The sequence below is a fragment of the Anomaloglossus baeobatrachus genome, chromosome 9, assembly GCF_048569485.1.
Source record: "Anomaloglossus baeobatrachus isolate aAnoBae1 chromosome 9, aAnoBae1.hap1, whole genome shotgun sequence".
In the NCBI taxonomy this organism is placed as follows: Eukaryota; Metazoa; Chordata; class Amphibia; order Anura; family Aromobatidae; genus Anomaloglossus; species Anomaloglossus baeobatrachus.
The window spans coordinates 155,884,091-155,910,991 of record NC_134361.1 but is presented as its reverse complement, the minus strand read 5'-3'; positions in this window follow the sequence as shown (position 1 = coordinate 155,910,991).

Sequence of the window (26,901 nt, the reverse complement as noted above, 5' to 3'; positions counted from 1 at the left end):
GGATAGAGCACGATGAGAGTGCGCAGCATGGGGGATGGAGCACGATGGGGTGCGCAGCATGGGGCATGGAGCACGATGGGGGGTGCGCAGCATGGGGGATGGAGCATGATGGGGGGTGCGCAGCATGGGGGATGGAGCACGATGGGGGGTGCACAGCATGGGGGATGGAGCACGATGGGGGGTGCGCAGCATGGGGGATGGAGCACGATGGGGGGTGCGCAGCAATGGGGATGGAGCATGATGGGGGTGCGCAGCATGGGGGTGCGCAGCATGGGGGTGCGCAGCATGGGGGATGAAGCACGATGGGGGGTGCGCAGCATGGGGGATGGCGCACGATGGGGGGTGCGCAGCATGGGGAATGGAGCACGATTGGGAGTGCGCAGCATGGGGGATGGAGCACGATGGGAGTGCGCAGCATGGGGGATGGAGCACAATGGGACTGCGCAGCATGGGGGATGGAGCACGATTGGAGTGCGCAGCATGAGGGATAGAGCATGATGGGAGTGCGCAGCATGGGGGATGGAGCACGATGGGGTGCGCCGCATGGGGCATGGAGCACGATGGGGGGTGCGCAGCATGGGGGATGGAGCATGATGGGGGGTGCGCAGCATGGGGATGGAGCACGATGGGGGGTGCGCAGCATGGGGGATGGAGCACTATGGGGAGTGCGCAGCATGGGGGATGGAGCACGATGGGGGTGCGCAGCATAGGGGATGGAGCATGATGTGGGGGTGCGCAGCATGGGGGATGGAAGACGATGGGGGGTGCGCAGCATCGGGGATGGAGCACGATGGGGGTGCACACCTCCCCCCAACACACACACAGTGCCACACGCGCACCGCACAACACACCACACACACACACTGGGAACCACAAACACCACCCTACACAGACACCCACACACAGACATTGCCGCACACACACAACACCCAACACACAAACACCGCGGCATACACAAATATACGCACATACCGCGCAACACACACACTGCATAAAACATACCTCCCCCAAAACACACTCACGCACTCCACACCCACACAAACCGTGCAACACACAGCACCACACACAGACAACACTGCAGACACACAGCGCTCCACAAACAACGCAACACACACAATGCAACACACATACAACACAGCTCTCACACACCCCCACACCCAGACAACACCCAGAACATTTACAGTGCCCTACACAAACACTGGCAACTACACACAACAACATCGATATATATAACAAAAAACATACATTAACTACACAATAAATTCTAGAATACCCGATGCGTTAGAATCGGGAAACCTTCTAGTATATATACAGTTAGGTCCAGAAATATTTGGACAGTGACACAAGTTTTGTTATTTTAGCTGTTTACAAAAACATGTTCAGAAATACAATTATATATATAATATGGGCTGAAAGTGCACACTCCCAGCTGCAATATGAGAGTTTTCACATCCAAATCGGAGAAAGGGTTTAGGAATCATAGCTCTGTAATGCATAGCCTCCTCTTTTTAAAGGGACCAAAAGTAATTGGACAAGGGACTCTAAGGGCTGCAATTAACTCTGAAGGCGTCTCCCTCGTTAACCTGTAATCAATGTAGTTAAAAGGTCTGGGGTTGATTACAGGTGTGTGGTTTTGCATTTGGAAGCTGTTGCTGTGACCAGACAACATGCGGTCTAAGGAACTCTCAATTGAGGTGAAGCAGAACATCCTGAGGCTGAAAAAAAAGAAAAAATCCATCAGAGAGATAGCAGACATGCTTGGAGTAGCAAAATCAACAGTCGGGTACATTCTGAGAAAAAAGGAATTGACTGGTGAGCTTGGGAACTCAAAAAGGCCTGGGCGTCCACGGATGACAACAGTGGTGGATGATCGCCGCATACTTTCTTTGGTGAAGAAGAACCCGTTCACAACATCAACTGAAGTCCAGAACACTCTCAGTGAAGTAGGTGTATCTGTCTCTAAGTCAACAGTAAAGAGAAGACTCCATGAAAGTAAATACAAAGGGTTCACATCTAGATGCAAACCATTCATCAATTCCAAAAATAGACAGGCCAGAGTTAAATTTGCTGAAAAACACCTCATGAAGCCAGCTCAGTTCTGGAAAAGTATTCTATGGACAGATGAGACAAAGATCAACCTGTACCAGAATGATGGGAAGAAAAAAGTTTGGAGAAGAAAGGGAACGGCACATGATCCAAGGCACACCACATCCTCTGTAAAACATGGTGGAGGCAACGTGATGGCATGGGCATGCATGGCTTTCAATGGCACTGGGTCACTTGTGTTTATTGATGACATAACAGCAGACAAGAGTAGCCGGATGAATTCTGAAGTGTACCGGGATATACTTTCAGCCCAGATTCAGCCAAATGCCGCAAAGTTGATCGGACGGCGCTTCATAGTAAAGATGGACAATGACCCCAAGCATACAGCCAAAGCTACCCAGGAGTTCATGAGTGCAAAAAAGTGGAACATTCTGCAATGGCCAAGTCAATCACCAGATCTTAACCCAATTGAGCATGCATTTCACTTGCTCAAATCCAGACTTAAGACGGAAAGACCCACAAACAAGCAAGACCTGAAGGCTGCGGCTATAAAGGCCTGGCACAGCATTAAGAAGGAGGAAACCCAGCGTTTGGTGATGTCCATGGGTTCCAGACTTAAGGCAGTGATTGCCTCCAAAGGATTCGCAACAAAATATTGAAAATAAAATATTTTATTTGGGTTTGGTTTATTTGTCCAATTACTTTTGAGTAGAGTTGAGCGCGGTTTGAGGTTCGAGGTTCTCTAGTTCTAGGCTCGAGTGATTTTGGGGCCTGTTCTAGATCGAACTAGTACTCGAGCTTTTGCAAAAGCTCGATAGTTCTAGAAACGTTCGAGAACGGTTCTAGCAGCAAAAAAACAGCTAATTCCTAGCTGGCTTTCCGCTGAAATAGTGTAAGTCACTCTGTGACTCACACTATTATGAAATTTCAGTGTATAGTGTGCGTGAACAGCGCCTTCAGATCACTCCTGTTTGTATAATGGCGATCACCATTTTTTTTTTTTTTCCTTGTCTTCCTTCCCTAAGCGCGCGCGTGTAGTGGGGAGGGCCATTATGTCAGCCAATCCCAGACACACACACAGCTAAGTGGACTTTTAGCCAGAGAAGCAACGGCATGTGTGATAGGATGTCCATGTCACATGTCCCTGCATTATAAAACCGGACATTTTCCTCCAGCACGCCATTACCTGCCTTCTGCGTCCTTGGTGTCAGACATCACTGGCGCAGCTCCGTCCTAAATCCTATCGCCGATACAGCTGTATGCGCTCCATCCACAGCGCTGGACAGCTTAGGGAGAGCACTTTCTATTAGTCCTTTTAAGGGCTCGTACCGGCAGGGTCAGAGCCATAGGTGACAGGTCCTGAAAACAGAGACAGCGTCTGTGTAGCTAAGGTCAGGGATTTCGTCGCTGCATTTCCCCATTAGGAGGCAATAGAAAGGCAGGCTTCCATTCCTCTACCCAGAGCCCCACAATCCTGGCACTGTACCCTCCTGTCCTCTGCATACTCCAACTCATTATAACTAAGCCATTATACTAGCAAACACTCAGTGTACCTAGTGGCATCCTAAACGTGGCTATTGGACTTTGCTATAGTCCCACTAGTGCAAAGATATTTGCAGCACGTCTGCCTGCATTGCAAACTCAAACTCATTGTTACTAAGCCATTATACTAGCAAACACTCAGAGTACCTAGTGGCATTCTAAACGTGGCTATTGGACTTTTGTCTAGTCCCACTAGTGCAAAGATATTTGCAGCACCTCTGCCTGCATTGCACACTCCAACTCATTATAACTAAGCCATTATACTAGCAAACACTCAGTGTACCTAGTGGCATCCTAAACGTGGCTATTGGACTTTGCTATAGTCCCACTAGTGCAAAGATATTTGCAGCACCTCTGCCTGCATTGCACACTCAAAGTCATTGTTACTAAGCCATTATACTAGCAAACACTCAGTGTACCTAGTGGCATCCTAAACGTGGCTATTGGATTTTGCTATAGTCCCACTAGTGCAAAGATATTTGCAGCACCTCTGCCTGCATTGCACACTCCAACTCATTATAACTAAGCCATTATACTAGCAAACACTCAGTGTACCTAGTGGCATCCTAAACGTGGCTATTGGACTTTTGTCTAGTCCCACTAGTGCAAAGATATTTGCAGCACGTCTGCCTGCATTGCACACTCAAACTCATTGTTACTAAGCCATTATACTAGCAAACACTCAGTGTACCTAGTGGCATTCTAAACGTGGCTATTGGACTTTTCTCTAGTCCCACTAGTGCAAAGATATTTGCAGCACCTCTGCCTGCATTGCACACTCCAACTCATTATAACTAAGCCATTATACTAGCAAACACTCAGTGTACCTAGTGGCATCCTAAACGTGGCTATTGGACTTTGCTATAGTCCCACTAGTGCAAAGATATTTGCAGCACCTCTGCCTGCATTGCACACTCCAACTCATTATAACTAAGCCATTATACTAGCAAACACTCAGTGTACCTAGTGGCATCCTAAACGTGGCTATTGGACTTTGCTATAGTCCCACTAGTGCAAAGATATTTGCAGCACCTCTGCCTGCATTGCACACTCCAACTCATTATAACTAAGCCATTATACTAGCAAACACTCAGTGTACCTAGTGGCATCCTAAACGTGGCTATTGGACGTTTGTCTAGTCCCACTAGTGCAAAGATATTTGCAGCACGTCTGCCTGCATTGCACACTCAAACTCATTGTTACTAAGCCATTATGCTAGCAAACACTCAGTGAACCTAGTGGCATCCTAAACGTGGCTATTGGACTTTTGTCTAGTTCCACTAGTGCAAAGATATTTGCAGCACGTCTGCCTGCATTGCACACTCCAACTCATTGTTACTAAGCCATTATACTAGCAAACACTCAGTGTACCTAGTGGCATCCTAAACGTGGCTATTGGACTTTTGTCTAGTCCCACTAGTGCAAAGATATTTGCAGCACGTCTGCCTGCATTGCACACTCAAACTCATTGTTACTAAGCCATTATACTAGCAAACACTAAGTGTACCTAGTGACATCCTAAACGTGGCTATTGGACTTTGGTCTAGTCCCACTAGTGCAAAGATATTTGCAGCACGTCTGCCTGCATTGCACACTCAAACTCATTGTTACTAAGCCATTATACTAGCAAACACTCAGTGTACCTAGTGACATCCTAAAAGTGGCTATTGGACTTTGCTATAGTCCCACTAGTGCAAAGATATTTGCAGCACCTCTGCCTGCATTGCACACTCCAACTCATTATAACTAAGCCATTATACTAGCAAACACTCAGTGTACCTAGTGGCATCCTAAACGTGGCTATTGGACTTTTGTCTAGTCCCACTAGTGCAAAGATATTTGCAGCACGTCTGCCTGCATTGCACACTCAAACTCATTATTACTAAGCCATTATACTAGCAAACACTCAGTGTACCTAGTGGCATCCTAAACGTGGCTATTGGACTTTGCTATAGTCCCACTAGTGCAAAGATATTTGCAGCACCTCTGCCTGCATTGCACACTCCAACTCATTATAACTAAGCCATTATACTAGCAAACACTCAGTGTACCTAGTGGCATCCTAAACATGGCTATTGGACTTTTGTCTAGTCCCACTAGTGCAAAGATATTTGCAGCACGTCTGCCTGCATTGCACACTCAAACTCATTGTTACTAAGCCATTATACTAGCAAACACTCAGTGTACCTAGTGGCATTCTAAACGTGGCTATTGGACTTTTGTCTAGTCCCACTAGTGCAAAGATATTTGCAGCACCTCTGCCTGCATTGCACACTCCAACTCATTATAACTAAGCCATTATACTAGCAAACACTCAGTGTACCTAGTGGCATCCTAAACGTGGCTATTGGACTTTGCTATAGTCCCACTAGTGCAAAGATATTTGCAGCACCTCTGCCTGCATTGCACACTCCAACTCATTATAACTAAGCCATTATACTAGCAAACACTCAGTGTACCTAGTGGCATCCTAAACGTGGCTATTGGACTTTGCTATAGACCCACTAGTGCAAAGATATTTGCAGCACGTCTGCCTGCATTGCACACTCAAACTCATTGTTACTAAGCCATTATACTAGCAAACACTCAGTGTACCTAGTGGCATCCTAAACGTGGCTATTGGACTTTTGTCTAGTCCCACTAGTGCAAAGATATTTGCAGCACCTCTGCCTGCATTGCACACTCCAACTCATTATAACTAAGCCATTATACTAGCAAACACTCAGTGTACCTAGTGGCATCCTAAACGTGGCTATTGGACTTTGCTATAGCCCCACTAGTGCAAAGATATTTGCAGCACCTCTGCCTGCATTGCACACTCCAACTCATTATAACTAAGCCATTATACTAGCAAACACTCAGTGTACCTAGAGGCATCCTAAACGTGGCTATTGGACTTTTGTCTAGTCCCACTAGTGCAAAGATATTTGCAGCACGTCTGCCTGCATTGCACACTCAAACTCCTTGTTACTAAGCCATTATACTAGCAAACACTCAGTGTACCTAGTGGCATTCTAAACGTGGCTATTGGACTTTTGTCTAGTCCCACTAGTGCAAAGATATTTGCAGCACCTCTGCCTGAATTGCACACTCCAACTCATTATAACTAAGCCATTATACTAGCAAACACTCAGTGTACCTAGTGGCATCCTAAACGTGGCTATTGGACTTTGCTATAGTCCCACTAGTGCAAAGATATTTGCAGCACCTCTGCCTGCATTGCACACTCCAACTCATTATAACTAAGCCATTATACTAGCAAACACTCAGTGTACCTAGTGACATCCTAAACGTGGCTATTGGACTTTGCTATAGTCCCACTAGTGCAAAGATATTTGCAGCACGTCTGCCTGCATTGCACACTCCAACTCATTATAACTAAGCCATTATACTAGCAAACACTCAGTGTACCTAGTGGCATTCTAAACGTGGCTATTGGACTTTGCTATAGTCCCACTAGTGCAAAGATATTTGCAGCACCTCTGCCTGCATTGCACACTCCAACTCATTATAACTAAGCCATTATACTTGCAAACACTCAGTGTACCTAGTGGCATCCTAAACGTGGCTATTGGACTTTTGTCTAGTCCCACTAGTGCAAAGATATTTGCAGCACGTCTGCCTGCATTGCACACTCAAACTCATTGTTACTAAGCCATTATACTAGCAAACACTCAGTGTACCTAGTGGCATTCTAAACGTGGCTATTGGACTTTTGTCTAGTCCCACTAGTGCAAAGATATTTGCAGCACCTCTGCCTGCATTTCACACTCCAACTCATTATAACTAAGCCATTATACTAGCAAACACTCAGTGTACCTATTGGCATCCTAAACGTGGCTATTGGACTTTGCTATAGTCCCACTAGTGCAAAGATATTTGCAGCACCTCTGCCTGCATTGCACACTCCAACTCATTATAACTAAGCCATTATACTAGCAAACACTCAGTGTACCTAGTGGCATCCTAAACGTGGCTATTGGACTTTGCTATAGACCCACTAGTGCAAAGATATTTGCAGCACGTCTGCCTGCATTGCACACTCAAACTCATTGTTACTAAGCCATTATACTAGCAAACACTCAGTGTACTTAGTGGCATCCTAAACGTGGCTATTGGACTTTGCTATAGTCCCACTAGTGCAAAGATATTTGCAGCACCTCTGCCTGCATTGCACACTCCAACTCAATATAACTAAGCCATTATACTAGCAAACACTCAGTGTACCTAGTGGCATCCTAAACGTGGCTATTGGACGTTTGTCTAGTCCCACTAGTGCAAATATATTTGCAGCACGTCTGCCTGCATTGCACACTCAAACTCATTGTTACTAAGCCATTATACTAGCAAACACTCAGTGTACCTAGTGGCATCCTAAACGTGGCTATTGGACTTTTGTCTAGTCCCACTAGTGCAAAGATATTTGCAGCACCTCTGCCTGCATTGCACACTCCAACTCATTATAACTAAGCCATTATACTAGCAAACACTCAGTGTACCTAGTGGCATCCTAAACGTGGCTATTGGACTTTGCTATTGCCCCACTAGTGCAAAGATATTTGCAGCACCTCTGCCTGCATTGCACACTCCAACTCATTATAACTAAGCCATTATACTAGCAAACACTCAGTGTACCTAGAGGCATCCTAAACGTGGCTATTGGACTTTTGTCTAGTCCCACTAGTGCAAAGATATTTGCAGCACGTCTGCCTGCATTGCACACTCAAACTCCTTGTTACTAAGCCATTATACTAGCAAACACTCAGTGTACCTAGTGGCATTCTAAACGTGGCTATTGGACTTTTGTCTAGTCCCACTAGTGCAAAGATATTTGCAGCACCTCTGCCTGAATTGCACACTCCAACTCATTATAACTAAGCCATTATACTAGCAAACACTCAGTGTACCTAGTGGCATCCTAAACGTGGCTATTGGACTTTGCTATAGTCCCACTAGTGCAAAGATATTTGCAGCACCTCTGCCTGCATTGCACACTCCAACTCATTATAACTAAGCCATTGTACTAGCAAACACTCAGTGTACCTAGTGACATCCTAAACGTGGCTATTGGACTTTGCTATAGTCCCACTAGTGCAAAGATATTTGCAGCACCTCTGCCTGCATTGCACACTCCAACTCATTATAACTAAGCCATTATACTAGCAAACACTCAGTGTACCTAGTGGCATCCTAAACGTGGCTATTGGACTTTGCTATAGTCCCACTAGTGCAAAGATATTTGCAGCACCTCTGCCTGCATTGCACACTCCAACTCATTATAACTAAGCCATTATACTAGCAAACACTCAGTGTACCTAGTGGCATCCTAAACGTGGCTATTGGACTTTTGTCTAGTCCCACTAGTGCAAAGATATTTGCAGCACGTCTGCCTGCATTGCACACTCAAACTCATTGTTACTAAGCCATTATACTAGCAAACACTCAGTGTACCTAGTGGCATTCTAAACGTGGCTATTGGACTTTTGTCTAGTCCCACTAGTGCAAAGATATTTGCAGCACCTCTGCCTGCATTGCACACTCCAACTCATTATAACTAAGCCATTATACTAGCAAACACTCAGTGTACCTAGTGGCATCCTAAACGTGGCTATTGGACTTTGCTATAGTCCCACTAGTGCAAAGATATTTGCAGCACGTCTGCCTGCATTGCACACTCAAACTCATTGTTACTAAGCCATTATACTAGCAAACACTCAGTGAACCTAGTGGCATCCTAAACGTGGCTATTGGACTTTTGTCTAGTCCCACTAGTGCAAAGATATTTGCAGCACGTCTGCCTGCATTGCACACTCCAACTCATTATAACTAAGCCATTATACTAGCAAACACTCAGTGTACCTAGTGGCATACAAGAAGTGGTTGTTGTACTCCATTAGTGCCCCACTGGTGCAAATCTATGTGCAGCACATCTGCATGACGCCCTCCTGCTCTGTTTTTAATAAGCTATAATGATAGCAAAAAATACTGCCATTTAGTGGCATCATAGAACTGGCTGTTGTATTCCATTAGTGCCCCACTGGTGCCAAGCTATTTCTATCACCTCTGCATGACACCCTCCTGCTCTGTTTTTAATAAGCTATAATGATAGCAAAAAATGCTGCCATTTAGTGGCATCATAGAACTGGCTGTTGTATTCCATTAGTGCCCCACTGGTGCCAAGCTATTTCTAGCACCTCTGCATGACACCCTCCTGCTCTGTTTTTAATAAGCTATAATGATAGCAAAAATTACTGCCATTTAGTGGCATCATAGAACTGGCTGTTGTATTCCATTAGTGCCCCACTGGTGCCAAGCTATTTCTAGCACCTCTGCATGACACCCTCCTGCTCTGTTTTTAATAAGCTATAATGATAGCAAAAAATACTGCCATTTAGTGGCACCATAGAACTGGCTGTTGTATTCCATTAGTGCCCCACTGGTGCCAAGCTATTTCTAGCACCTCTGCATGACACCCTCCTGCTCTGTTTTTAATAAGCTATAATGATAGCAAAAAATACTGCCATTTAGTGGCATCATAGAACTGGCTGTTGTATTCCATTAGTGGCCCACTGGTGCCAAGCTATTTCTAGCACCTCTGCATGACACCCTCCTGCTCTGTTTTTAATAAGCTATAATGATAGCAAAAAATACTGCCATTTAGTGGCATCATAGAACTGGCTGTTGTATTCCATTAGTGGCCCACTGGTGCCAAGCTATTTCTAGCACCTCTGCATGACACCCTCCTGCTCTGTTTTTAATAAGCTATAATGATAGCAAAAAATACTGCCATTTAGTGGCATCATAGAACTGGCTGTTGTATTCCATTAGTGCCCCACTGGTGCCAAGATATTTCTAGCACCTCTGCATGACACCCTCCTGCTCTGTTTTTAATAAGCTATAATGATAGCAAAAAATACTGCCATTTAGTGGCATCATAGAACTGGCTGTTGTATTCCATTAGTGCCCCACTGGTGCCAAGCTATTTCTAGCACCTCTGCATGACACCCTCTTGCTCTGTTTTTAATAAGCTATAATGATAGCAAAAATTACTGCCATTTAGTGGCATCATAGAACTGGCTGTTGTATTCCATTAGTGCCCCACTGGTGCCAAGATATTTCTAGCACCTCTGCATGACACCCTCCTGCTCTGTTTTTATTAAGCTATAATGATAGCAAAAAATACTGCCATTTAGTGGCATCATAGAACTGGCTGTTGTATTCCATTAGTGGCCCACTGGTGCCAAGCTATTTCTAGCACCTCTGCATGACACCCTCCTGCACATTTAGCTATGCTAATTTTATAGCAAACTCAGGGAATTCCTTGCTGCATTTGATCATTAGGAGAGATAGAAAGTGAGGCTTCTTTTACTGTCCTGGTACCCACAGAACACGGCCACTGTACCCATCTGTCCAATTTTGCCACGCTATTTAATTTGCACAAAGAGCTGACTCTTTTTCTGCCTTCCTAAAATTGTCTGGAATACTAAGTTAGTGTTCCTTTGCTGCCAAGCAAGGTACAACACATGTGCATTCTACACTCCTTTCCATTTCTGGAATGCAATTATTAACTGCAGGTAGTCCAGGCAATCTGTGACGAAGGTGCAGGCGTGGATATAATGTAGCCTGCATCCAATGATGGTTCTCTCGATGTCTGACAGCTCAACAATACGTTCTGTTTCCACTTCCAACACAAGTGATGACCTGCCAATCAAACTCCCTGTTGCGGGTTAAGGAGTGGAAGTTCAGTGTGAAAAACCATGTGTGACTGCTGTCCCCACAGTCACAGAGGATGAAGAGCACGCAGATGCACTTGATGGGGCAGGCAGTGGTTGCACAGGCACGCTAGGCCGCATTGTAGCACAGTGAAATTCACATTGCGACTTATGCTTCATTTTAAGTCGTGTACAGGGTGGGCTCCCCAGTATGCAGCAAAACCAGGCAAAAGGAAAAGGACTCTAGGCAGTTGGGTTGATAAATGATTGTTTAACTTTACCAAAACAAACAATAAGAACCATGCATTAAAATAATTGAACAATCTATTCTGTTGCCTACTACCTGCTAATCCCTCTGTGTAGCAGTAATTGTGTGTTTGTGCGTGTGTGTGTGTGTGTGTGCGAACACGACTTACCAGTGGCGCATCACAAGAGCTTACAAGTTATCTACCTAAACATAGACAAAACACATGACCCCCCCTGAATACCCTTGTTAGCTGAAGCCTCACAGATAATGCAGATGATAACAGTGTGAATGCAAACCACACAGCTCTGCAACACAGTCATGGAAATCTTGAAAAGCAACAGTCAATGCAAACATGTGTTGCTGTCCCTCTATGATTTAAACTGTACGTGACAATTTGACAGTGCAGAGGCAGCAAGTCTTATTGTCTATGTAGTCGGCCTACCCAGAACAGATATGTGTTTTGCTAATAAAACAAAGTGTTGCGTGCCCGCATTATTGTCTGGGCACAGCCTACCGTACCCGGGTACTGTGATGTCCAGTTGCCAGAAATACAGACTTTACGCTCCTCTCACGGTAAACAGTATAGACAGCACCGTAAGAACGTTGGTCTGTGGCACAGGATGCTGCTCACTGACGTTACAGTGCTCATCATCAAAGTACAACACAACTCCCCTCACAATTGAACGAAGTGTTTCCGCGGTGGCTCCTTGCTGTAACACACACCTTTAGCTTTTCATTCTGTTTATAGACAGCATCTCCAAGTCCACACCCGAAGAGCAATTTTATATTGCTATAGTGACCAAAGGTAGATCCAAAAAAACAGCAGCCCCTTGTGTGTAGTCTGCAACAATGCATGCAATGAACGGCAAATAAGCATATTGCGTTGACAGTTGCTAAAGCTGAGCAATACACCTTCACGCTGTCAATTCATATCCATGTGATACTTCATGGAGGAAGCACTCAAAAGTGTGAGTTTTTGCCTTCTACTTACAGATTGTTGACAAATCTTACAGATTACATGACTTTGGTGATCCTTTGCGATGTTCAAAAATTCACAGGCTAGGAAAGGCTTACAGCCCATGCGACCTGCATAGCCAACACGACATCTGCTCAGAGTCAAAGTTGTGGTCCAGGATTCAGTTGTTGACGTGCTTCCAGTACTTTGTCTCTGGCCAGGAAGACGCAACGTAACCTCGTCGTCAGTAGCATCCTCCTCCACCTCCTCTGCTGACCTCATCGACTGGCTGACTTTGGTTTGACAGTAAGTGTTGTCTCCAACCTCATCAATAACCCTGTGTGTTTTCATTCCCCTCGTCCTGAGTCCTCCGAGACAACCTCTTCCTGCCCTGACCAAATAGTAAAGTTGTCCTTCCAATCAGGTATCTGTGCTCCTCATCATGTTCCCCATTGTCTCCACCAGGAGGATTTAATTTTTGGAAATGAGGGTGTAGATTAGGCACAGCACCTTCTTCATCGGGGCCTGGATCCCAGTCAGAAAGCTTCAGGCTATCTGCGCAGATCATTTCCCCTGTCTCATGGAACTCGCTACCTCAACACGTTAGATTATATGCTACACACGCAAGCTTCAAACTGAATCTGAAAACTCATCTGTTCAGAAATGACTATAACCTTCAATGACACCACCACTATACGTACTTGACGCTCAACCTAAACAACTCCTACTGTCTCCTCCCAAAAATCCTTTAGAATGTAATCCCGCAAGGGCAGGGCCCTCTTCTTTCTGTACCAGTCTGTCTATAGTTACTTGTATATGTATTCTGTATGTAACCCCCTTCTCATGTACAGCACCATGGAATCAATGGTGCTCTATAAATCAATAATAATAAAAATAATAATAACTTCCTTGTCTGTACTCATTGCAGCTTTGGAGCAGACCTCTGATTCCCAGGCTATAGTGCGACTGAACAGCTATGCAAACTCAACCATCTCTGTCACCCCATACTCAGCAGGGCTGGTGGAAACTTGAGAGCTGTTAGGAAGCAAGTGCGATTGGATTGACACCACAGAGGAATGGAGTATTTGGGATCTTGAAATTGGGGTGGAGGAGAGGCCACTTTATGGAGCAATTCAGATCCATTGAAGCAGCTGCTGATTTGGCCTCATCTACATTTGTTAGCGATGGACGTGTCCATGAAAAAAGGGATCATATCAGATTATCCATGGGAAGAAGTACACCTGTTCTTTTTGATGTTATTTGTTGTTACAAAACGGTGACGCCTTAAACGCAAGCAGCCTGCTGCGGTTTCAGTTGCGCGCAGGCATCAGCTGCCATTTAGGCCTGTGCCTCGGGTTGTCCAGCTGGCTGCTTTCTCCTCCACGTCTAAGTGTGGAGAGGCAGCTAGTGCTCATGCGTGTGCCGATTTACCCCAGCCGCAGCCTAACTCCAGTGTTTCGCCTAGTGAGTATGCTCAGCCTGACTGTGCCATTCCTGAGGCTAAGTCTTCATTTCGGGCTACAGCGCATGCTCCCACACTTAGTGCGAAAAGCCTCTTTGCACAGGTACTTGCACTCCGTGCCGGGTCTAAGTCCTGTGTTGTGCATAGACACCATGCTAAAGCTGATAGTCTTTTTTCAGAGACTGTATTTCATGCAACTGACCATGGTCAGGCACTTACTGCATCAGAAACTAGGTCCGGTAATGAACTCTTTGGCCCTGCCCCTGATGTGGGGGGCCCATTTAGACCACAGGGCATCAGGTGTCCTGACGATGTGGCCAGGCCACTCCCAAATGGCTTGCAGAGGCCCGCCCCTATGACTTGTCACCTCATTATTGATGGTCAGACGATGACTGGTGAGGTGTTTGGGTCATGACAGCCATGAGGTCATCATTGAAGTTGCGGTTCCAAATAGGACGCTAGTTATGCCACTCATGACGTATCACTCTGCTTTTGTCTCCAGGAGGTGCATTGTGGTCCACCCTGGTTTGTGGCGGACCCAGGTTATAAAAGGGGCTGGAGACAACAAGGAGGTGTGCAGTCTTCTATTATGCTCCGAAAGAGCACACCTCCATGTGTTGAACCCATTGCGGCTTTAGGCCAGAGGTAGGCAGGGATAGGGCGTCGATGCAGGCCGCCACCACAGTTGGTAACGCAGAACGGTTAAGACCAGCTCCTGTCCTATAAGTCCTGCTTGTGCAGCCCAGTGGCATTAACAGGCCTGCTGCTGCTGATGCGCCTGCTGTTCACAGGTGTGGCCCCAATGCACACGGTCAGCGTCCTGAATGGCCCCTGTGATGTTAACAGGGAGTTCCTGGGCTGGGTGGGCGTGTGGACCCTGTTACGCTAACAGGGCTCCCAGTCTCAAGATCCGAGTGGCGTCTAACTTGGTTCAGGCTACTATTAGTTTCATAGCCACACAGCTCTGTATCCTCCACCGAGCCTTCCAGTTGCCAACCTCTCCTTTTCCATCTGGGAGCACGGTGGACACTGACTGCTGATGGGGATATATACCTTTCTCTTTCTTTTCTTATTAATTTTCGTTATATAGCGGTAACATAGTATATACCACCTTATCCAAATCTGCCAGTCCCACCGTAACAGATGGTGTTTCTTCATCAAATGTTACTTTTGCTTAACCACCAAACCCACGGACCAAAACTTTTTTCCCCTTTCCAACACACCTGTTCCCCTTTTCACCCGCATCTGTCCTTTTTCAACTCATTTTGTATATGACCAAAAGTGCAACTCTGCAGGGACACCGTACTCAATGGCATCTCAGCACAACAGCCAGCCCTCGGTCCCTCAGATGTGGACAAGTAAAAGACCATTTCCTCCTATCCATGACAAACCGTTGAGATTCACTCTGTGCAGCACTGGTGTTTAGTGGAAAAGCAGATCGAAGATTGCGTAACACCTTCTGAAGATACTCCTGTACACGTGCGTCCCTTTATATGGCAGGAATTATTTCGCCAAATTTTGTCTTGTACCGGGGATCTAACAGTGTGGCAACCCAGTAGTTAGCATTACTTCGAATTCCTACAATCCGAGGGTCATGTTGTAGGTAGTGCACAGGGCCGGATTATAGGCGGGGCAGACGGGGCTCCCGCCCAGGGGCCCCCACCACAAGAGCTTCTGAGGGGGCCCCCACCACCATCAGTGTGGGCGCCATTTTATTAACGCCGCAGTGTGGTTCAGGACCGCACTGTACCTTTAAAGAATTTCAATCCCGGCCGTCACTTTTCTGCAGACACGCCCACTGCACGCTCTGTGGGCTGCGTCTGCTAGGATGACGTCACCGCGCACCTGTTGCTGCTTCTAAGTTCCTGCCGTAGAGGAGCTTGTGGGAGGACCGGAGGTTTCAGTGGATCCTGGTAAGTATGATGTTATTAATCATGGTGCCGGCCGGGCAGGAGGCTGCAGTGAGGAGGGAGCAGACGCCGCTGATAACTCCAGACCGGTTCCATAGTGTCAGCGGCAGCTCTGCCCGGGATCATTGTGAGTTATTACCGGAGTCTGAACTGCAGCAGATCAGGTCGGGCTGTCAGTGCCGGGTCATCGGCTGCAGCCTCATCTCTCCCTTGCAATAACTCACACTGATCTCCAGCACAGACAGCACTACACAGAATCCTGCACTGATCACATCTGAGCCTGCAGCACACATTACACTATATGGCCCATATTACATTTAGAATATGTTACATCCTGTCCTGTAGGCCCAGGTGTGATCAGTGCAGAGGATTGTATATCTGTGTACATGGTATACCGCATCCAGTGTACAGAGTAGTGTGATATACTGTGTACACACATCAGATGGTATATAATAATGTGTATATTGTATAACATCTGGTGTCTGTATCACAGTAAACCCGGTCAAATTTCAGGGGGCCCACTCGCAGTGGCAGGAGTGGCGTAGCGCTAGTAAGGGGGGCCCGGTGCCCGCGCTGCCTCCCCCCGCCGAGGATCGCGCTTTCAATTGTATCGGCATCGCAGCTGCCGATACAATTGAGAGCAATGATGAGATGGAGCGGCGCGCTCTCTCTCATGATTCTCGCTGTGTCTGTCGGCATTCTGACAGCTCTGCAGCAGAGCGTGGTGACGTGATCACTGCGCGCCTGCTGAGAGGTCAGAGAAAGCGACAGCAGTGGACACGCTGAGGAGACCGGAGGAGCGGGGGAACGAGGAGAAGTGAGTATGTACAATCACTGTGGCCAGACGACCATGGGGGTGCATTAAATGATATGGGGGCTGTATACTACATGAGGGTGCCTAATGCTATCTGGTTCTGCACTGTGCTATATATGGACTGTATACTACATGAAGGTGCCTAATGCTATCTGGTTCTGCACTGTGCTATATAGGGGCTGTACACTATATGAGGATGCCTAATGCTATCTGGGTCTGCTTTTTGCTATATACGGGCTGTATACTACGTGAGGATGCCTAATGCTATCTGGCTCTGCACTGTGCTATATAGGGGCTGTGAACTACGTGAGTGTCTAATGCTATCTGGCTCTGCACTGTGCTATATATGGGCTGTGTACTATGTGAAGGTGCTTAATATTATTTGGTCTGCTCTGTGCTATATAGGGGCTGTGTACTATGTGAGGATGCCTAATGCTATCTGGGTCTGCACTGTGCTATATAGGGGCTGTGTACTACATGATGGTGCCTAATGCTATATGGGTGTGCATTGTACTATATGGGGGGCTGCATAGTGCCATATGGGGGCTGCATAGTGCCATATGGGGGCTGCATAGTGCCATATGGGGGCTGCATAGTGCCATATGGGGGCTGCATAGTGCCATATGGGGGCTGCATAGTGCCATATGGGGGCTGCATAGTGCCATATGGGGGCTGCATAGTGCCATATGGGGGCTGCATAATGCCATATGGGGGCTGCATAATGCCATATGGGGGCTGCATAGTGCCATATGGGGGCTGCATAGTGCTACATGGGGGCTGCATAATACTATATGGAGGACTATGGGAGCTTCATAACACTATATGGAGGAATATGGGGGCTGCATAATACTATACCCCCAGAGTTGTATGTCCTCTACACCACAGAGCTGTATATCCCCAGAGCTGCATGTCATCCCCCACCTCAGAGCTCTTTGTCCCCCCCACCTCAGAGCCACTGCCCCCCTCTAGAGCTGTATGCCCCCCATTGCTATGTACCCCTTTCCTCAGTAATATGGATGTCCCCAGTAATGTGTATGTCCCCAGCCTCTCTTGTGATGTATATACAGCAGTGTTAGTGTTCTCTGTGCGGCCATGTCTGTTAGTGTCAGCCACCAATCAGCGTGGCACAGACACGTGCCCAGGAGGAGCTGGATGGAGACAAGCGGGGAGGTGAATGAGGCTGTTGCCGGCTTCCCAATATTAAAAATTAGATAAAAATATAAAAATGTGTCTGTGTGTGCATGTGTGATGCGTATCTATGTGTCATCTATGTATGTCGGTGTGTATGACTGTGTCTAGATTTATGTCTGTTTATATGTGTTTTTGTGAATTTGTCTTTAAATATATACTGTATGTGTACGTATGCCTGTATGTGTATGTACAGTATCTGTGCATGTCTATGTGTGCATGGGGCCCACTGAGACTTTTTCGCCCAGGACCTACAAAAACATGGAGCCGGCCCTGCGTGTACCAGTCATGTATTTTCCTGTACACTGTACAGGGGCGTACCTTTGGGGGGCATGCGGCATATTTGTCCCTGCACAGCAATCAGGGGGGCACCATTGGAAAGTGTGAGGCAGCAGTATGGTGGGAGAAAATTGTAAGTGGACAGTATTGGGAAAGAAAAGTGTGCGGGGCATAGAATGGAGACTGGGTAGTGGGGGAGGGGGGATAAGCAGTATAGAGAAGGGGCAGTATGGTGGCCAGTGTGAGGGCACAGTATGGAGGACACAGTATGCTGAGGAGAGGGAATGTGAGACTGAGGTGCAGTATAGAGAAGGAGCAGTATGGTGGCCAGTGTGAGGGCACAGTATGCTGAGGAGGGGGAATGTGAGACTGAGGTGCAGTATAGTGACTGGATAGTGAAGGAGGTAGGCAGTATAGAGAAGGGGCGGCATGGTGGCCAGTGTGAGGGCACAGTATGGAGGGCATAGGATGCTGAGAAGGGGGAAAGTGAGACGGAGATACAGTATAGTGACTGGATAATGAAGCAGGTAGGCAGCATAGAGAAGGGGCGGCATGGTGGCCAGTGTGAGGACACAGTATACTGAGGAGGGGGAATGTGAGACTGAGGTGCAGTATGGTGACTGGATAGTGAAGGAGGTAGGCAGTATAGAGAAGGAGCAGCATGGTGGCCAGTGTGAGGACACAGTATGGAGGTCACAGTATGCTGCGGAGGGGAATGCAAGACTAAGGTGCAGTATAGTGACTGGATAGTGAAGGAGGTAGGCAGTATAGAGAAGGGGCAGCATGGTGGCCAGTGTGAGGGCACAGTATGGAGGACACAGTATGCTGCGGAGGGGAATGCAAGACTAAGGTGCAGTATAGTGACTGGATAGTGAAGGAGGTAGGCAGTATAGAGAAGGGGCAGCATGGGGGCCAGTGTGAGGGCACAGTATGGAGGGCACAGTATGCTGCGGAGGGGAATGCAAGGCTAAGGTGCAGTATAGTGACTGGATAGTGAAGGAGGTAGGCAGTATAGAGAAGGGGCAGCATGGGGGCCAGTGTGAGGGCACAGTATGGAGGGCACAGTATGCTGCGGAGGGGAATGCAAGACTAAGGTGCAGTATAGTGACTGGATAGTGAAGGAGGTAGGCAGTATAGAGAAGGGGCAGCATGGGGGCCAGTGTGAGGGCACAGTATGGAGGGCACAGTATGCTGAGGAGGGGGAATGTGAGACTGAGGTGCAGTATTTATATCTAAATGCTACAGTTCGTGCTCTACTGTTATGGTTAAAATGTTAACGTTATTGGGCCCCCACCAGATTTTCTGCCCAGGGGCCCCCACCAACCTTAATCCGGCCCTGGTAGTGCAGCAAGAAGACGCTCATGTGTCTTGTGCATCCAGGAGGACCAAGTCCTTGGTGTGTTGGTGGCAGAGAGGTGAGAATCGTGCCTCCTTCCTCTGCCCTCTCCCCCCAACCTCGCACAACCGAAATGTGAGCAAGCTCTCACTCATCTGCTGAGTCTTCCATGCCCATCGCAAGTTCGTCCTCCATTTCTTCATGGCTCCTGCACCTTCCTCAACAATTTTTGCTGATACTATGTGCCCTTGTTAATCCCTATCCCCCACCATAACTGCTGCCTAGGTGCCGCTTACCGTATGGACCTTGTAGATCTTATTATCCCTTCTGCATATGACTCCTCCTGTACTTCCTCACCTTCCTCTTGGACCAATACCTGACTCCGAATAATGCTTACAGTGTGCTCCATCATGTAGATGACCAGAATTGTCACGCTGAGAATGGCATTGCCAGTGCTAAACATCTTCGTCGACATTTGGAAACTGTGTAGAAGGGTGCATAGGTCCTTGATCTGACACCACTCCAGCAGCGTGATCTGCACCACCTCTGGATCAAGTTAGCCCAGGGTATACGTCATACCGTATTTCAGCAGGGCTCTGCGGTGCTGCCACACACGCTGCAACATGTGCAGATTCCAATTCCTGCGTGTCGGAACATCGCATTTCCGGCGTTTAACCGCCAGACCCTAAGACTTCCGGAGCGATGACAGTTGTTGAGCTGCTGGGTGTGAAGGATGAAAGTGAGCACACAGCAGCGTGCCCGCTGCACAAGGCCATGTAGGCCGGGATGGTATTTTAAAAATTGCTGGACAACCAGGTTCAACACGTGAGCCATACAAGGCACGTGTGTCACATTGCCCTGAAGAAGGGTCGCAGACTGGTTTGCATCATTGTCGCACCCGACCTTCCCTGACTGCTGGTTGACTGTAGACAACCATTGATGAAACTCGGTCTCACTCTCCAGAGCTAACCGTCCACAATTCCTCAGCGGTGTCTCACATTTCCCCTACATTTCAAAGTAAACATTTGACCGCCTGATGGCCTTGAGCTCTGCTGCCAGCATAGTAAGGAGGTGTGTGGGATTCCTTGGGCGCAGTTACAAGGAAGGGTGGCCTGACCACACAGGGTTTGGGCCGAGGTGGAGGACCCACACGAGGTTGAGGAGGCAGAAGCAGTGGAGGAACTTGTACATACAGAGGAAGGATTGACACACAAGTCGTGGGGACGGCAAGACTTGTACAGCAAACCCTTCTCCATCTCTCACCATAGTTACCCAGTGCCCAGTCAGCAACATGTAACTCCCCTGTCCATGCTTACTGGTCCAAGTATCTGTGTTGAAATGCACCCTGTCACACACAGAGTTTCTCAAGGAATTGGTGAGGTTGTGTGCGACCTACTGTGGTAGCGCGGGCACGCCTTTCTTGGAGAAGGAGTGACGACTGGCCATCGGCTCTTTGGGCACTGCAATGGGCATAAGGTCTCGAAAATCCTCGGTCTCAACAGCCTTTCTGTTTCCAACAAGTTGCAGATGATGAAACTCAACCTCTTAGGCATGTCATGCCCTTCGAAAATCATGTAAAACATAGCAAGGGGACTCCAACCACAGTCTCCCTCGTTGCCACTAATTGGGCCACACACACCCCACTTGACTGGCATCAGTTGACCCCCCCTTTTGAAAAAGAAAAAGATGCTTTGCATGAAGCACTCTCAAAAATACGCGTGCCTTTCCCGTCCCCTGGCTGACCCAGGGGAAGAAAAGTCCTCTGAGAGCCATGACTTGTTCATCTTGGTTCTTTTAGAAACACAGCGAGGGGACTCCAACCACAGTCTCCCTCGTTGCCACTAATTGGGCCACACACACCCCACTTGACTGGCATCAGTTGACCCCCCTTTTGAAAAAGAAAAAGATGCTTTGCATGAAGCACTCTCAAAAATATGCGTGCCTTTCCCGTCCCCTGGCTGACCCAGGGGAAGAAAAGTCCTCTGAGAGCCATGACTTGTTCATCTTGGTTTTTTTCGGAAACACAGCGAGGGGACTCCAACCACAGTCTCCCTCGTTGCCACTAATTGGGCCACACACACCCCACTTGACTGGCATCAGTTGACCCCCCCTTTTGAAAAAGAAAAAGATGCTTGGCATGAAGCACTTTCAAAAATACGCGTGCCTTTCCCGTCCCCTGGATGACCCAGGGGAAGAAAAGTCCTCTGAGAGCCATGACTTGTTCATCTTGGTTCTTTTAGAAACACAGCGAGGGGACTCCAACCACAGTCTCTCTCGTTGCCACTAATTGGGCCACACACACCCCACTTGACTGGCATCAGTTGACCCCCCTTTTGAAAAGAAAAAGATGCTTTGCATGAAGCACTCTCAAAAATACGCGTGCCTTTCACCTCCCCTGGCTGACCCAGGGGAAGAAAAGTCCTCTGAGAGCCATGTCCACATTGTCAGTGGACAGACACGTGTGCTTATCTGCCAGCAGACCCCCAGCAGCACTGAAGACAGGTTCCGAGAGAACGCTGGCTGCAGGACACGACAAGATCCCCAAGGCGTACGTGGCGAGCTCAGGCAATTTATCCAGATTAGAAGCCTAAAATGAGCAGGGCTCAAGTTGCACAATAATGGCATCGATGTTTCCTTGCATATACTCATATATCTGTGTGTCCTCCTCTTTTTCCTTGTCCAGCTCTTTTGTTTTCGCATGAGTATATGTCCTTGTCACTTTCCCATGTGTTTGTGTTGTGTTGTGAGTTCTTTGTCACCTTTTGGACACCTTTGAGGGTGTTTTCTAGGTGTTTTTATGTGTTTGTGAATGCCTGCCATTGTTTCCTATGCGGTTCGAGTTCGGTTCGTCGAACGTTTGACGAACCGTACTCGAACGGGACCTCCGTTCGGCGAACCGACCTCGAGCCGAACCGGCACCGGTTCGCTCATCTCTACTTTTGAGCTCCTAAAATATGGAGTGTTTGTAAAGAAATGTGTACAATTCCTACAATTTCTATCAGATATTTTTGTTCAAACCTTCAAATTAAACGTTACAATCTGCACTTGAATTCTGTTGTAGAGGTTTCATTTCAAATCCAATGTGGTGGCATGCAGAGCCCAACTCGTGAAAATTGTGTCACTGTCCAAATATTTCTGGACCTAACTGTATATATATATATATATATATATATATATGCCCGCAACCCAGCCGAGACATACCCTTGCGTTGCTGGGATTGTGCCGGAGCCGGTATACGCTGGTAACCATGGTACACATCGGGTAACCATGGAAACCACTTGCTTAATTACCCGATTGTGTACCATGGTTACTAGCATATGCCAGCTCCCTGCCCATTCAGATCATTGGTCTCCCGCTGTCAAACACGCTGATGCGTGCTGCACAGCAGGAGACCAACAAGCAAATAATAAACCAGCACTGTCGCTTTGAATAGTTACCTGATGTGTACCATGGTTACTAGCTTACCCCGTCTCCCGACACGCATGTGCCGGAGCCGGCGTATGCTGGTAACCATGGTACACATCGGATAACTATGGAAACTGCTTTGCATAGTTACCCAATTGTGTACCATGGTTACCAGCGTAACTCGGGCCCCGCCCCTGCACACTTTGCCTGCTCGGCCACGCCGCCCGCACACTGTGCCCACTCGGCCACACCTACCTGCTCGGCCACACCCCCCGCACACTATGCCAGCTCAGCCATGCCTCCCGCACACTATGCCCGCTCAGCCACGCCCCCTGCACACTATGCCTGCTTGGCCACGCCCCCCGCACACTATGTTCGCTCAGCCACGCCCCCCGCACACTATGCCCGCTCGGCCACGCTCCCCGCACACTATGCCCGCTCGGCCACGGCCTTTGCACACATTGGGCACCTATACACCTCCCCCCAGGACTACTCCACCTATTAGACTCGCCGCAGGACTACTCCTCCTATTAGACTCCTCCCCCTCCAGGACTACTCCTATTAGACGCCTCCCCAGGACTACTCCTCCTATTAGACTCCTCCTCCAGGACTACTCCTCCTGTTAGACTCCTCCTCCCCAGGACTACTCCTACTATTAGACTCCTCCTCCCCCAGGACTCCTCCTATTAGACTCCTCCTTCTCAGGACTACTCCTCCTATTAGACTCCTCCCCCAGGACTACTCCTATTATTAGACTCCTCTCCCCTCAGGACTACTCCTATTGTTATCCTCCTCTCTCCCCAGGACTACTCCTCCTATTATCCTCCTCTCTCCCCAGGACTACTACTCCTATTATCCTCCTCTCTCCCCAGGACTACTCCTTCTATTATCCTCCATTCCCCCTAGGACTACTCCTCTTATTATCCTCCTCTCTCTCCAGGACTACTCCTCCTATTATCCTCCTCCCTCCCCAGGACTACTCCTCCTATTATCCTCCCCTCCCCCCACGACTACTCCTCCTATTAGACTCCTCCCCTCCAGGACTATTCCGCCTATTAAACTCCTCCTCCTCCAGGACTACTCCTACTATTAGACTCCTCCTCCCCGAGGACTACTCCTACTATTAGACTCCTCTTCCTCCAGGACTACTCCTCCTCTTAGACTCCTCCCCCCAGGACTACTTCTTCTATTAGACTCATCTCCCCCCAGTACTACTCCTCCTATTATCCTTCTCCAGGACTACTCCTCCTCTTAGACTCCTCCCCCCAGGACTACTTCTTCTATTAGACTCATCTCCCCCCAGTACTACTCCTCCTATTATCCTTCTCTCCCCCCAGGACTCCTCATCCTATTATCCTCCTCTCCCCCCAGGACTACTCCTCCTATTATCCTCCTCTCTCCCCAGGACTACTTATCCTATTATACTCCTCTCTCCCCAGGACTACTCCTATTATCCTCCTCTCTCCCCAGGACTTCTCCTCCTATTATCCTCCTCTCTCCCCAGGACTCTTCCTCTTATTATACTCCCCTGCCCCCAGGACTACTCCTCCTATTATACGCCTCTCCCCCAGGAGTACTCCTTCTATTATCCTCATCTCCCCCCAGGACTACTTCTCCTATTATCCTCCTCTCCCCCCAGGACTACTCCTCATATTATACTCCTCACCTCCAGGACTACTCCTGCTATTATCCTCCTCTCTCCCCAGGACTACTCATCCTATTATACTCCTCTCTCCCCAGGACTACTCCTATTATCCTCCTCTCTCCCCAGGACTTCTCCTCCTATTATCCTCCTCTCTCCCCAGGACTCTTCCTCTTATTATACTCCCCTCCCCCCAGGACTACTCCTCCTATTATACGCCTCTCCCCCAGGAGTACTCCTTCTATTATCCTCATCTCCCCCCAGGACTACTCCTGCTATTATCCTCCTCTCTCCCCAGGACTACTCCTCCTATTATACTCCTCTCCCCCCAGGACTACTCCTCCTATTATCCTCCTCTCCCCCCAGGACTACTACTTCTATTATACTCCTCTCCCGCCAGGACTACTCCTCCTATTATCCTCCTCTCTCCCCAGTACTAGTCCTCTTATTATCCTCCTCTCTCCCCCAGGACTACTCCTCCTATTATATTCCTCACCTCCAGGACTACTCCTCCTATTATACTCCTCTCTCCCCAGGACTACTCCTCCAACACACACACACTGCACAAAACATACCTTCCCCCAAAACACACACACACAATCCGCACAACACACACAGCACCACACACACACAATGCTGCAGACACACAGCGCTCCACAAACAACGCAACACACACAACGTAACACACAAACAACTCCGCTCTTACACACCCCCACACCCAGACATCACCCAGAACATTTACAGCGCCCTAAACAAACACTTGGTAACTACACACAACATCTACAGTGCTGGCGAAAAGTATTGGCACCCCTGCAATTTTGTCAGATAATACTCAGTTTATTCTTGAAAATGATTGCAATCACAAATTCTTTGGTATTATTATCTTCATTTCATTTGTCTTCAATGAAAAAAAAATAAAAAAAAAATTGTCATAAAGCCAAATTGGGGGGGGCGTGTCCTGGCTATGGAGGAGTGAGGACGTGTTTGTCTCAGCTCCTGCCACCGGACTACATTACTGACAATTAAACCAGCCCAAGAGCCTGGAAGAAAAGGATATGCAGCGGAGGAGAAGGGAGAGCTCCCAGGGGCCCAGCAGAGGAGCGTCACGGACAGAGCAGAAGGGAATCAGAGGCTTTCTTACTGGGCCGAAGCAGAGGACAGCACCGCAGACATCTCCCAAGATGGAGAGGCAGGGGAAGCCCCAGCAGCAGCAGACCAACCCCAAGTTAGCCCTCCCCTTATTAAGGATTTGGTTAAAAAATGATTCCATTCGTTAGATCTTTGTTAGATCCGGTTTGATCAACCAAAACTAACATTAGATTTCCTCTACAAAATGAGATATTTACGATCTTTTTCTGGGGTGGCTAACCCGTAGCTAGCCCCCCCTCTTTTGAAATTGGCCGTTTTTTGGATGGATTCTGATAGATATTCGTTATGTCCGGTTTGATCAGCAAAAATTAACGTCAGATCTCCTCTCGTTCCCGAGATATTGGGGGTGTCAGGTGGGGGGTTAGCCCCCCCTCTTTTGAAATTGGCCGTTTTTTGGATGAATTTGAGAGTGGCAGTTTGACCTAACATTGACCCCAATGGAGTTCCACGACGGATATGAAAAAATCAAGATCATGCAGCGGAATGAAAAATCCGTCCAAGCGGCCAAATCCGGACGGAAAATTCCGCTTGCAAGTGTGCACAGGTATTTTACAATTTAACATTGCTTTAAAATTGCTGCCTATGGGTTAATCCTGGGTTTAAAAGCAGTGACGGTATAATCCGACTGAAAAATCAGACGGAGCAATCCGGATCAAATCCGACAAGTGTGAACATGGCCTAAGCACTGCATGATGCCATTGAAAACCACATGTGGAAAAACCAGGTGGGGCAAAGGCTTGAAAACTTAGCTCCTTTTACATGTGCATGTAGTTTTAGCAACACAATGTATCAACTTTTGAGTGATTTTGATCCCACCCTCTGTTTGACCCTGTGTGTGACCTTTTCTTTGGATGTTCATTTTCACTTCAGTCATAAGAGCAGGCAGAGAAACACATTCTGGTACAAGTGTGTTCACTAACTAAATGTGAAGGTAGGTATTGAATTCCTATGTATGGCATATTTCTATGCAGGAAGGTCTGATCTACTGTGTGTGTAATTGTCCTATCTTTATCTGAGCATGAGTGTGTGTATGGATCTGCTGATCAATGTATGCAGATATGGATGGCAGCAGGAGAATGGATGTAGAGAGCTGTGTGTTAGGAAATTAAATCCCACCTAAGAGCTCAAACACACGAGCGTATGTGTTCTTTCAGCGTACTCACCCAGCGAGTACGCTGGACGAACACAGACGCTCATGCCGGGCGTTTTGCCGG